Source organism: Myotis nattereri (assembly GCF_964212035.1).
Source record: "Myotis nattereri genome assembly, chromosome: 4".
NCBI lineage: Eukaryota > Metazoa > Chordata > Mammalia > Chiroptera > Vespertilionidae > Myotis > Myotis nattereri.
Genome location: NC_138079.1, coordinates 98,660,550 through 98,673,615, shown reverse-complemented (window position 1 = coordinate 98,673,615; position 13,066 = coordinate 98,660,550). Strand labels below are relative to the sequence as shown.

At 45.4% G+C, this 13,066-nt stretch overlaps 1 protein-coding gene across 1 annotated transcript in view; it reads left to right on the top strand.

The window, feature by feature from the left end:
- Positions 1–13,066, top strand: part of RBFOX1 (RNA binding fox-1 homolog 1) — a 2,169,222-nt gene that overhangs the window by 83,100 nt on the left and 2,073,056 nt on the right. The gene's annotated exons all lie outside the window — the stretch shown is intronic.

Below are 13,066 nucleotides of genomic sequence, written 5' to 3'. Positions count from 1 at the left end.
CGGAGTGACCTGTGTGCCCTATGATGTTTCCGGGACCCAGGCCACTGGTGCCTACTATGCAAATTAACCGCCATCTTAGTTGGGTAATTTGCATATTCACTCCTGATTGGCTGGTGGGCGTGGCTGGAGGGTGTAGCAGAGGTACGGTCAATTTGCATGTTTCTCTTAGATTAGATAATTCTGTATTAGTTGCAGATGTACAGCATGTATTTTGCAGGGTGGTCCCCCAATATTTCTAGTATCCATCTGGCCCTATACATCCTACGTTCTTGAGATTTGCTTGTTGACTACTGGGTACAAAGGGTAGGTCAGCGCCTCTTCCTTTGGTGAGCAACTCTCTCCCATTTTCAGAGAAATCTTGTTCAGTTCATGTGGTGGTAATATGACTCAAATTTGTCCAATTAGAGGGCTTGATCCTGCTGGCCATATTGATTGACTTGGGAATGGACACATATAAGATATCTCTGTTGCAACCACTCTCTGTCATTGTAGAGAGAAAGCCATGGGCAAAATATGAATGAATGAACATAGCTATGTGCCAATAAAACTTTATTTACAAAACCTGCTGGTGAGCCAGATTTGACTTGCAGAATATAGTTTGGTGACCTCAGAGTTAGGCTGATTGGTACATGTCGTTACCCTGGTGACTGTATTCTATTTGGTCAACATGTCCTAAAATTGACCTAGTTATGCTGAAGGGAACTTACATGTCGGATGTGAGGGAGAAGGTTTCTCTGCATCCTCCTGGGAATTAAAGTGGAACATGGAGTCCCAAATGACGTCCCAACCTTGCTGTGACCAGGCAGGGAACCAGCCTCAGGACAGAGAGCAGATGAAGATCGCAGAGGAGAGAGATGGAAAGAGTCTGGGGTCTGGATGGAATTATCCAGATGCATAAGGCCCCTACCCCACCACTGACCTGCTATTTGTGTGAGCAGACCACACACATTTCCTTACTGGGTGAGCCAGCTTGAGTCTGGGTTTTCTGCTACTTGACTTCAGGAGCATTCTAACCAGTACAGGGTTCAGATAGATTTGAATGACTCTGTGGATCATTGATCACTGAGTGAGCCTGAGTGGTTTGGGGGACATATCTTAAATTTTTGAGGGTGATATCATGAGGGGAAGCCATATATCCTTCAAGTTACCTCAAATCAGGATTGTATGCCAAAGTGGAAATTCCTATTTGTGGAAAATGTGCTCAGAGAAGGAGAGTATGAATTTGGGACTTGAGTGTTATGAGACCCCTGATTGGTCTTTTGACTAGATTTGGAAGTAATTTATAATTGTTATGGATCCATTGATCTAGGATAAAATTTTTCCTCAAAGAAAATTAAGACAAAAGAATTTTGACCAATTGCTTCATGTTGAAGGCAGGGGGGTAAGGTGGGACACCTGAGGTAAGGAGTGGGTAGGTGGCACTCACAGCTGAACCTCTTTAAAAAAAATCATCACTGAGGGTATTTTTCCATTGATTTTTTTAGAGAGAGTGAAAGGGAGGGAGAAGGGGGGAGTTGAGAGAAGCAGAGAAGAGAGAGAGAGAGAGAGAGAGAGAGAGAGAGAGAGAGAGAGAGAGAGAGAATGAAACATGGATGTGAGAGAGCAATAGCATAATAGTGACTGGATGCCTCCTGCACGTGCCCTTGATTGGGGCCAGGGGTCGAACCTGCAACCTAGGTATGTGCCCTTGACCAGGAATTGAACCCAGGACCCTCTGTCACTGATGCTGTAAGCACTGAGCTAAACTGGCCAGGGCTGAACCTCTTTTGTCTTTAATTCTTTTTTTTTATTTTTTATTTTTTTTTATTGCTTAAAGTATTACAAAGGGTATTACATGTGTCCATTTTATCCCCCCGCCCTAGACAGTCCCCCAGCCTCCCCTATCCCCCAGTGTCTTATGTCCATTGGTTATGCTTATATGCATGCATACAAGTCCTTTAGTTGATCTCTTACCCCCCTACCTCCTGCCCCCCAACCCTCCCCGGCCTTCCCGCTGCAGTTTGACAATCTGTTTGAGGCAGCTCTGCCTCTGTATCTATTATTGTTCAAAAGTTTATAATGGTCTCTATTATCCATGAATGAGTGAGATCATGTGGTATGTTTCCTTCATTGACTGGCTTATTTCACTTAGCATAATGCTCTCCAGTTCCATCCATGACGTTGCAAATGGTAAGAGTTCCTTCCTTTTTAGAGCAGCATAGTATTCCATCGTGTAGATGTACCACAGTTTTCTAATCCATTCATCTACTGATGGGCACTTAGGCTGTTTCCAGATCTTAGCTATGGTGAATTGTATTTTGTCTTTAATTCTGATCCCACTCATCTCCCTTAGGGTTTATCCATGTGGTTTAGGAGAATAGCATGTTTGTAAAACTTTTTTTTTGTTGATAAAATATGCGTAACAAAATTTACCATTTAAACCATTTTAAAAGTGTAGTATTTAGTGGCGTTGAGCAGTTCATATTGTTGTGCAACCATCACCACCATCCATCTCCACAACTTTTCACCTTCCCACCCTGAACTCCACACCCATTAAACATTAACTCCCATTCTCCTCTCACCCAGCTACCATTCTATTGTTTGCCTATGCCCTTGAGGACTCTAGGTACCTTACATAAGTGGATTCATACGAGACTTGTCTTTTTGTGTCTGGCTTATTTCACTGAGCATGTCTTCAAGGTTCATCCATGTCATACTTCGTTTTGTTTTTTAAATATTCCCCCCCCCAAAAAAACCCACACCTATATATTTTTATTGACTTTAGAGAGGAAGGGAGAGGGAGAGAGAGATTGAAACTTCAATGATGAGAGAGAATCATTGATCAGCTGCCTCCTGCACACCCCCTACTGAGGTTCAAGCCCACAACATGAGCATGTGCCCTGACTGGGAATCAAAAACTGTGACCTCCTGGTTCATAGATCGACACTCAACCACTGAGCCACACGGGCCGGATTGTGTGTGTGTATTTAGAAGCATATCCCTAGAAGTGAGGTTTCTGGGGCAGAGGGTATGAGAATTTAACATTTCAAAAGAGGTGACCAAATTAGACAGTTTCATTTGCAAGTGTGTCTTGTTAGGAGAAAAGCTGTTAGATTAAGTCCACCTTGTAAATGTTATATTTGAATAGTTTGTTATTAAATTGATTTGTGTTCTGCCTCTTCTCCAAAGGGCTCAAGGAAGCTTATAGCAAGAGGCAAAACAAATAAGGCTGAAAATAATAAACACAGAGAAAAGACAGTATGTCGAGTACTTGTGGTGAGCCAGACACTTATGTTGAGTACTTGCGGTGAGCCAGACAGTGTTCCAAGTGCTGTATATATAAGAACTCATCTAATCTTCACAGTCTCACTAGAGAAGGACTAACACCCTCATGGAGAAACTGAGGCACAGAGGGATTAGATAACTTGCTCAATGTCACGCAGCTAGTAAGTGGTGGAGCTGGGATTTGAACCAAGGCAGTCTGTTTTCAAAGTCTGCCCTTTTAGCTAAAATAATGTTCTGTCTCCCCCAAATCAGGAGTTAGGGAGAGGAAGGGGAAAGATGGACAAATAAGGATTGTCATTATTGCTGTGATTTATTTATTTAACCTTTCATTCATTCAACCATCTTTATTCATTCACCCATTCAACAAATAATTATCAAAGGCTGCTCTTTGCCAAGAGTGCTGGAGATAACAGTGAACAAAAGTATGTGTGGTCTCCACCTCTACTTGATTGTGAAGCTCAAACTGCTACAGGAGTGGTCTCCCTTGGGTGGGAGACATTCTGATCGACGTGTTCATTCCAGAGTGAGGGTTCTCTGAGCCCCCAGGTCTTCAGCCTCAGTTTTGTGCCTTGGTCCGCTTCCTGCACCATCAGCCAGGGCCCTTGGCCTGATCCTTGTAGCTCATCAGATGCTCTGGGAAGGAAGGGTGGGCAAGTGTGCAGGCGGTGCTGATCCTCATTCCCTGGTCCCTGGACTGAGCTATGACATCTAAATTGCTAGGGTGTGGTGGTCTCTGGTCCCAGAGGGAGAGGGGCAGTCCTGGGTTTATGTTTCCTGTTCTCTGGTGGGAAAAGTGCTGGCCACAAGGGCTCTCCCCTTGCTTGGATACTTGATTGGCCAGACTTGGATAAATCAAGGTTTCTAGCCTTAACTTTTCTATCTGTAAAGTAAAATCAGTGCCATTTTTGCTCTGTCTCTTTAAAGCCTGTATGAAGTGAATACAATACAACACATAAACAAAATTTCCATTCCTTCATCAAGTAATTTTAGTACTGAAGGGTGCCAGGCATTGAACTAGGCCCTGGGGTTGTAAGCAGGACAGGATGAACAAGCCCTGTGCCCTTGGAGCATCCAGGCTTGTGGGGAGACAGACGTGAGTCAAATAGTCACAACAGAAATAACACCAAATGTTTGTGGCGTGCTTACTATATGCCAGACATATTTCTGAGTGCCTTACTGACATCAGCTATGTTCATCTTTACAGCAGCCCTAAGAGATGGGTGCTTTTATAACCCTCACTTCTTAGGTGAGCAAACTGAGGCACAGAGTGATTAAGTAACATGTTCAAAGTCAACGTCTAATAAGAGGACAAATGAAGGCCCTAACTGGTTTGGCTCAGTGGATAGAGCGTCGGCCTGCGGACTGAAGAGTCCCAGGTTCAATTCCAGTCAAGGGCATGTACCTTGGTTGCGGGCACATCCCCAGTGGGGGGTGTGCAGGAGGCGGCTGATCGATGTTTCTCTCATCGATGTTTCTAACTCTCTATCCCTCTCCCTTCCTCTCTGTAAAAAAAATCAATAAAATATATTTACAAAAAAAAGAGGACAAATGAAGATGCACTCACAGGTCCCTGACTCCCAAACCTGCCTCCCTAAACAGGACACCATCTTGCTTCTGTGCTATAGAGTGATATGGAGAAAAAGAACTGGATAGTTCATAAGAAAATAATAGTTGAGGGTTTAATTTATATTTGGGTATCTGTGGAAGACCCCTGGGAGGAGGTGGCATTAGAGAAGAAATGTTAAGGAAGTGAAGGAGCCAGCCTTGCAGAGCTGTGCTTGTGTGGAATTAAAGAGAGGCAGAGGGAATGGCACATGCAAAGGTCCTGAGGTAGGCAAGACTTGGGGAGCATTTGCAGTATGTAAAGAAAGCTCCTGCAGCTGGGATTATTGAATTGCAGGTGCCTTTGAGACTTGATACAGTGCCTGGTACATTGGCAGAGTTCAGTGGAGGTTAGCTCCTGCGGTGTCCTTTCAGAGAGATGAGAAAGCAGAAGAGCCAGGGAAACAAGATTTCAGGGGAAGCTTGCTTCCCCAAGCCTCTGGGTGAGCACAGTGGGTATCATTTCAAGGCATTAGCGTTAGGAGCACATCAATTCCATCTGGTCACTTCCTTCTGGCCTCCTTCTCCAGGAGCTTTTCCTGCAGGGGACCTTTTTGTGAGGGAATTCTGGTGGGCCTTTGGGTCCCCTCCTTTTGGGGAATCCTCTTTTGTTGATTTCATTGTGCCTGTTTCCTTTTCTTCCCCATCAGCCTGGAATAGGAAGAAGGTAGCTCCAACCTGCTTTGAAAGCAGAGCAAATAAAGCTCTTTTACAATTGGTTCCACTGTAGAGACAGCATTAGATTGATTTATTCAAATAAATTCTGGGTAAAAGCCATAAAAGAGAGCTTAAGAATGAGTTCTGTTTCCCCAGGAAACCCAGCTGATGGATTAGCACCTGAAGTGGGTAGGCTCATGACTGGCTTTAGAGGGGACCAGGGATCAACTGGCACTTGGGGCAGACTCAGTGGGCATTTTTTGGGGGCACTGAAGTTGGAGGTGGACCCCATTGGTGGCTGGTTCACCTTGCTCCTTAAGCTCCCTGTGTGTATAGAGTAGCAAAAGAAAGGAAATGGACTCAAATCAAAACATAAGTGTTTTTAACTGGATAAATGATAGACCTTACTGTCAGGGGGTATTTTTCTGCCCAGACATTGATGCTGTGATGCAAACAGCACTGGATAAGGTTGCTGGGAGACTTGAATTTGAATTCTGGCTCTCCCACTAACTTGACAAACTGCTTCCACTTTCTAGGTCTTAGCCTCCCTCCACTCCACCTGACCTCCAGTTGCCAAAGAGGTGGGGCCCCGACCAGGCTATCTGATGATTCTTCCAGCTACAGCAGCTTGTGTTCCCATAAGGTGCTGCATAACAAGCTTTCCTTCCACACAAGAACCAAAATAAGAAAGCACTAGACCAGTGATGGCGAACCTATGACACGCGTGTCAGAGGTGACACGCGAACTCATTTTTTTGGTTGATTTTTCTTTGTTAAATGGCATTTAAATATATAAAATAAATATCAAAAATATAAGTCTTTGTTTTACTATGGTTGCAAATATAAAAAAATTTCTATATGTGACACGGCACCAGAGTTAAGTTAGGGTTTTTCAGAATGCTGACACACCGAGCTCAAAAGGTTCACCATCACTGCACTAGATCCTCTCTCCCCACCAGGAGCTTAAGGAGCAGGGTGAACCAGCCACCAATGGGGGCCACCTCCAACTTCAGTACCCCCCCAAAATGCTCATTGAGTCTACCCCAAGTGCCAGTTGGTCCCTGGTCCCTCTAAAGCCAGTCATGAGCCTACCCCCTTCAGGTCTTTATAAATATTTTTTGTTTTAAGATTGAAATATTTGGGAAAAATAATTTCTAAGCTTGAGAAACCATAATTCATTGAACTCCTATGCATAGGACTAGTTTCTGACCTTTCAAGCATGTTGTTCTTGCCTTTTAAATGTTTATGCTTGGGTCTGTTGCTTACTAGCTGTGTGATTCTGATCAAGTTACTCAAACCTTTCTGAGCTTCAGTGTTCTCATCTGTATAATGGCAATAGTGCCTACCTTATAGAGTTGTTGTCATAATTGGATGACATGATGCATATAGGCAATGAGCAGTGCCTGGCTGTATCAACTGTTCAAACATGTTAGCTCTTTTAGAATTATTTGCACAAAGTAATGAGCCTCTTCCCAGGTGGGTTTTTTCTGCTCTTAGGCTGATCTGGCCTGCCTCTCATCTTATTATGAGGGTTGTTGAGGGACATCTCCCTCTTTCCCTAACCCTCCCTGCCCCCTCCACCGCATCTATGCACACCCTGAGCCATACATAACATGGACTCACCTTTCTTAGTTGTAAGTAAGAGATGGTAGCAAGTGTGAGTGAGTGGTAAGAAAGAACCTGAGTCCTTACTTCTTAGCCTATTAATTCCTCAAGATTTGCCCTTGCTTTGTACTGGGATGGAAAATGCCATGTCTGGAGCTAGTGCATGCTGGAACCAGTAAGTGCAGTGTAGACCCAAGTATTTATCCCTTGTCCCTTCTACAGGGATTCAGTGCCCAAATCATTCAGACATCAGAACTGAGACAAGGTGTCTCCAGGTGTGCTGGTGCCTGGTACCCGTGCAAGCTGTGTTTCCTCAGCCAGCTGGTTGTGTCCCTGGATCTGCCATAGGAACTTCCCTCCTTGGGCACAACTTTGACATCACCACAGGTGTGACCAAATAGCGTTAGGTAGAGGGGAAGAGAAGGCGGAGGGACAAGAGAGGGAGAGAAGGAGGGGGAGAAAGAAGAGGTGCTAGAGGGTGTGAGGGGGATGGATGGGGAAAGAGGGCGAGTCAGAAATCCAGTCATCTACTGTCCTGAAGGAAAACAGAAGATTTGCTCTGGCCATGGTGCTGAAGTGCAAGTCTAGCTGCAAGGTATTGTAAAGAAATGACCCAGCCAGTGAGAAAGGGGCTACATGGCTAGGGTCATCAGGGATTATGTATTGACAAAATAGGAGAAAATATAGGCGTAATAGAGGAAATAGGAGAGAGAGAGAGAGAGAGAGAGAGAGAGAGAGAGAGAGAGAGAGAGAAGAAGAAGAAGAAGAAGAAGAAGAAGAAGAAGAAGAGGAGGAGGAGGAGGAGGAGGAGGAGGAGGAGGAGGAGGAGGAGGAGGAGGAGAGGAGAGGAGAGGAGAGGAGAGGAGAGGAGAGGAGAGGAGAGGAGAGGAGAGGAGAGGAGAGGAGAGGAGAGTTGAGTTAGAGTTAAGAGAGAGAAAAGATGTTTGTATATATAGATAACAGTGGAATGACTTCTTCTTAGATCAGGGGTCAAATGCCACAGGCTCACAATAGAGAGACAACACATATTTTTGGCAAGCATTTCCATTCACCTCCCCAGGAGTGTGTGTGTGTGTGTGTGTGTGTGTGTGCACGTGCATGTGCCCGGGTGTGTAAAAACAGGGGTTATTATTACTATATGAATTTTACTCAGCATTAGAGCCATTGCTTGGAAAATGATTTTACTCATGTTCCTAAAGCAGTGTAGTAGCAGAGCTGGGATACAAACACAGGTGCCCTTGTCCATTGGGACTTGCTGAGGCTGGCAACTCTGTGGGAGGAAAGCTGAAATCTTTCTGTTCTGTCTTAGGAATCTTTAACTCCTTGCTTGGCCCAAGGGGTGGGGAATTTCCTACTCTATTTGGATAACCTAGGGCCTCCCCAAATCAAGGTGGTTGCTTTTTGGTTGTCTCTGGTACAATCTTCTGGAGGTAACTAGCACTTGCCATCTGCCCTCTGTGCCTCTCATGTACCTTTCGGGAACTCCCTGCTCTCCACGAAGCCCACGGCTTTCCATGTTGGCTGCATCAGCTCAGGCTCAGGAGACAAATGTACCTGGGTTTAATACTGATCTTCATCACTTACTGTGATCTTGTGTGAGCTTTCTTCACATCTTGTTTTGTTACTAGTATGGCTATGGATGCTCCTGGGTGGTGAGTTGTGTTTGAACGCAACAGAGAACTAAGGATGAGGCTCTTGCTAATGTTAGCCCTGGAATTATTACAGAGCACATCCTGGTCTTTGCTGGTCCTGAACAGTCAAGTCAGTCTGATATTATAGTGATTGCCAGTAAGTTCTGGGAGGTGGTGTCACTGAGGGGTTAAGAGTCTGGGCTCAAGGCAGACAATTGAGTTGCAAGTCCCAATTCAGTTGGGTGACCTTGGATCAGTTGTTTAACTTTTCAGAGCGTCAGCTTCCTCATTTGTAAAATGAGGTATTAATGATAATAATAATAATATCCACCTCAGTGAGTTATAGTGAAGATTTAATTAACTAACACACATAGTATTTAGAACAGTGCGTGGCACACAATAAGCTCGCTCTCAAAAGCATCGGCTACTATTACTTTGCTAATATTTTTACCATGGTTCTTATCAACTGGATGGCATGTAGAAGTAACTGGTACTCTGTCCTCAGTCTCTTTATCTGAAAAATGGGGCTGCTGATAATAATTACTTCACGGAGTTAGGGTAAGAAAGAAATGAGGTAGTTTTTATAAAGTGCCTCACAGAGTGGAGGCATCCAAAGACATCTCCCCTTTCCTCTTTCCTCAGTCATGTTCAAAACCAAGGTATACTAAATATTAGAGTACATGCACAGTTTGGCGTTTCCTCCTTTTTGGAGGTTGTGGAACTCTTTGTGAATTTAAATGCAGAATCATATCTTCTGAGAAAAAAGGAAATATACACATATAATTTCAGTGGCTCAATAGTTCATGAGCTATTATGGGTTTTTATCTTATTGCCCACAAAAAATAATATTAATCTCCCCTTCACACAATGAATTACATAGATTTTACTGGGGAGAAAAGTGACTCACAAAAACAAGCCCTTAGACGTCAAGCTCTGGTGATAGTGAGACGTTGAGAGTCTCAGGGCCCCAGATGGCTTGGCTGTGAGTCTAGACGCTCCTGAGCTCAGGACCTCTTTCAGCTTCAGGATGCACTATACTCATCCCATTTCTGCCCCAAGGCCCTGTTTGGGGCCATCTCGTGGCTCATGATGATGGTGTTGGGGATGGGGCACTGTCCTCCTCCTCTCCCAGTGCTATCTCTTGTGCACACAGGCTGTGTGGGCGCTGCCTTTAATGCTGTCTTCTATAAACTCTGCAATTTATGGTGCAGTTTTGCCAGGGTGAAGGCAGGGATTCGTCTTTGTTGTATACGTGGTATGCGTATTAAAAGGCTCTAACAGCAATCAGCATCGTGTAGCAGAAAACAGTGGGACACAGAACATACCCATTTAGTAAGAACAAGAGGAGGGAAGATTTGGATAATCAAGACAAATATCCATGCACCCAAGATGCCTCTAGGAAGGGCTGGCAGGAATAGTTTAGGTAAATGCTGATGTCTGATGTTTTTGTTCTTGTCCTGGCAGATGGCTGCTCACCAATTTCATTCAGAGCCATGGAGGGGAAAATATGGAGGGGGGGGGGTTGTGGAAGAGCCCCTCAGAAACACTGTGCCTGAGTTGTTGGAGTGGATGAAGAGCTGGATTGGAATGATACTTGGGAGGAGAAGAAGAAAAACACAAGGTTCTAGTCACATTCCAGAATTAAAGACAAGATGGGCAAAAAGTGACATTTTTGAGCCTGGAATCTGGTGACTTGTTGGAGTGTCCTTTGCATCTTGATAATATAACAAGAAAATTTAAAATCAGAAAAAAAACCAACTGCAGGATTATGTTCTTATAGTAAGGTTGATGGAAAGCTTGTTGATGGCTCTGGTAGGATTGTGGGTTCCCATGCAGTTTACAGGTTCAGGACATAGATTCACATGCATTCCACATGAAGTAGAAGCAGGGAGACCATAAGCAAAGATGCATGGCACCTGGATGGATAGTTTGGGAGGAGACAGCCACCCTGTCCTCAGTGACCACTCATGGGATTTATGGAATTCTCAGCAACAGTGCAGAGCAGCACAAATCTTGATTTTTTTTAAAAATGGGAGTCATGGCTGACATTGAGGGTCATGGCTGGCAGCCAGTGAACATGCTGTAGGTGGGTGTCGGTGGCACCAGATGCTACATGGTAGGGGCAGTTGCCCAAAGAAGTTATGGGCTTGGAAGGGTCAGTACCCGGGTTGTGATTTTCCTTTGGAGAGGAAGCAGCAATGCCTTGGGCCAGGGGTATTCCCTTATGGGGTCAGTGCCAAGACAGCTAGGATGGAGAGAGTGCTCATCTCATTTTAATGGGGTCCTGGCCCTCAGCTAATAGTCTAAGGTGGCATTATTGGGGACAGGGTAGTCCTGATGGCTGGATTCCTCCCTACATCTCCCAAGCGGCTAGAAGTTCGCAAGAGGGATTTCAGCAGAGAAGCTGTGGACTTTATGCTCCTCATGCTCTAATTCACAACCAGCTTAAGATGTCAGACCCAGAGCTTCTTGTGGCAGATCTGGCTCCAGCGCAGGATGCAGCTGTCACCCCCACCCCACAGCCCTTGCCTCTGACTTCCTGCCCTTGGCTGTTAGTCTCCTCCGTGTTCAGTCTCTCTCCTTCTCCCCACATCACACCTGGAACCCTCAGGACCCTCTAACTTCAGGACCAGACTTGCCTTCACTATAAGAAAACACATGAGTTAAATGATATTTAAAAATAAGCACACTTTCTTTTTGAGCCCTTCTGCTATACCAAGCTAAGAGCTTTCTGTGCACAATCTTGTTTACTTCTCACAATAATCCCATGAGGTACTGTGATGCCCATTTTCCAAAGAGGAAACTGAAGCTCTCAAAGTTCAGTTTCCCTCTTTGAAGTTATGTGGCTAAGAGTGAAGCCAGAACCCCAGTCGAGCTCTGCCTCAAGAGCCGTGGCTGAGCTAACCTGCCTTCTAAGCCCCACTGTGGAAGGATGACCTGCCAAAGCAGCTTCTCCATCACCACCCAAAGTTCTTCCGATTCCGCCTGCTCACTTCTTCCTGCTGGAGCCAGCCTGGACATGCAGGGTTAAGCTGCAGCAGGTGTTGTTGGGACCCTTGCCCACATCCCTTGCCCTCGCCACTTCCATGCATGCTGACTTGCCTTTGCCTGAGGCTCTCTGTGGCTACCAACTCCCACTTTGCCAGAAGTACTTGGGAATTAAGGTCCTCCAGGGAGCAGCTGTCAGTCTAGATGCTGATACTTGGTGGGTGAATACCCCAGCTTCTGTGCCCTGAGCTGAGGTGCACAGTCCACAATTTCTCGCAGTTGGATTAGCTTTGGGTGTCCACAGGGTTGACAGCAAATACTTTATAACCTTCTCCCTCCCATGATCCCTGTCTACAGAGTTTCCTAAAATCATCTCCAAAATCAACTAGTTGCATTTGAACCCTTGCATTAGATTCTGCTTTTTTGGGGGACCCAAGGCCCTCTTTGGGGGTCAAGTGTACCTTCTCCATGAGTGTGTGGGTAGAATGGAAGTCCAAGGACCCTGCCAATGCAGCAGGTGTATCTTCCTTTAACAACCCATGTCCTCTTTCAGTTTCCATCACTTTAGTTTACTGTTTTATTACTTACTAGAGGCCAGATGCACGACATTCGTGCACTTGAGCGGGGGGCGGGGGTGGGTTGGTCCCTCAGCTTGGCCTGCACCCTTTAGCAGTCTGGGAGCCCTCGGGGGATGTCCGACTGATGGTTTAGGCCTGCTCCCCAATAAGCCACAGTCAGATATCCTTAGCACTGCCACTGCCATCGCCACCGCCACTGCACTCGCCAGCCGTCAGCCCGGCTTGTGGCTGAGCGGTGCTCCCCCTTCAGTGGTTGAGTGTCTCCACTTGGTCCCTGTCACCCTGGGTTCCAATGACTCTCATTGCATTTAGGTTTCCCAATTCAATGGCAGCAGTTCCCACTTGAGTGTGTCTTGGGCCTGTCATTTACCTTTTTATGCCTCAGTCTCTTCCTCTGTATAGTGGGGTAATAACAGGGTTATTGTGGCATTTAGAGGAATTAATATGTGGAAAGGAATAGAAGAGAGTCTCAAAGCCTCTCTGTAGTTATTAGAATTATTTGTTGTGGGAAAGGAAGAGATGGAGGAGAGAGGAAGGGGCTGGAGCAAGAAGGGGAAGCTGTAGGATGCAAAGAACCCTTGATGAGATTGGATCCATTTAGTCACCCAACAAATGTTTCTTGATTACCTACTATGTGCCACCCACTGTGATAGCTTTTCAAATTAAAACCATGAACAAGGCAGAGGCAGTTGGGGAGATGGGGGCCCTTCTCTTTTAGGTTCCCAGTTCCTGGCACTTCTTT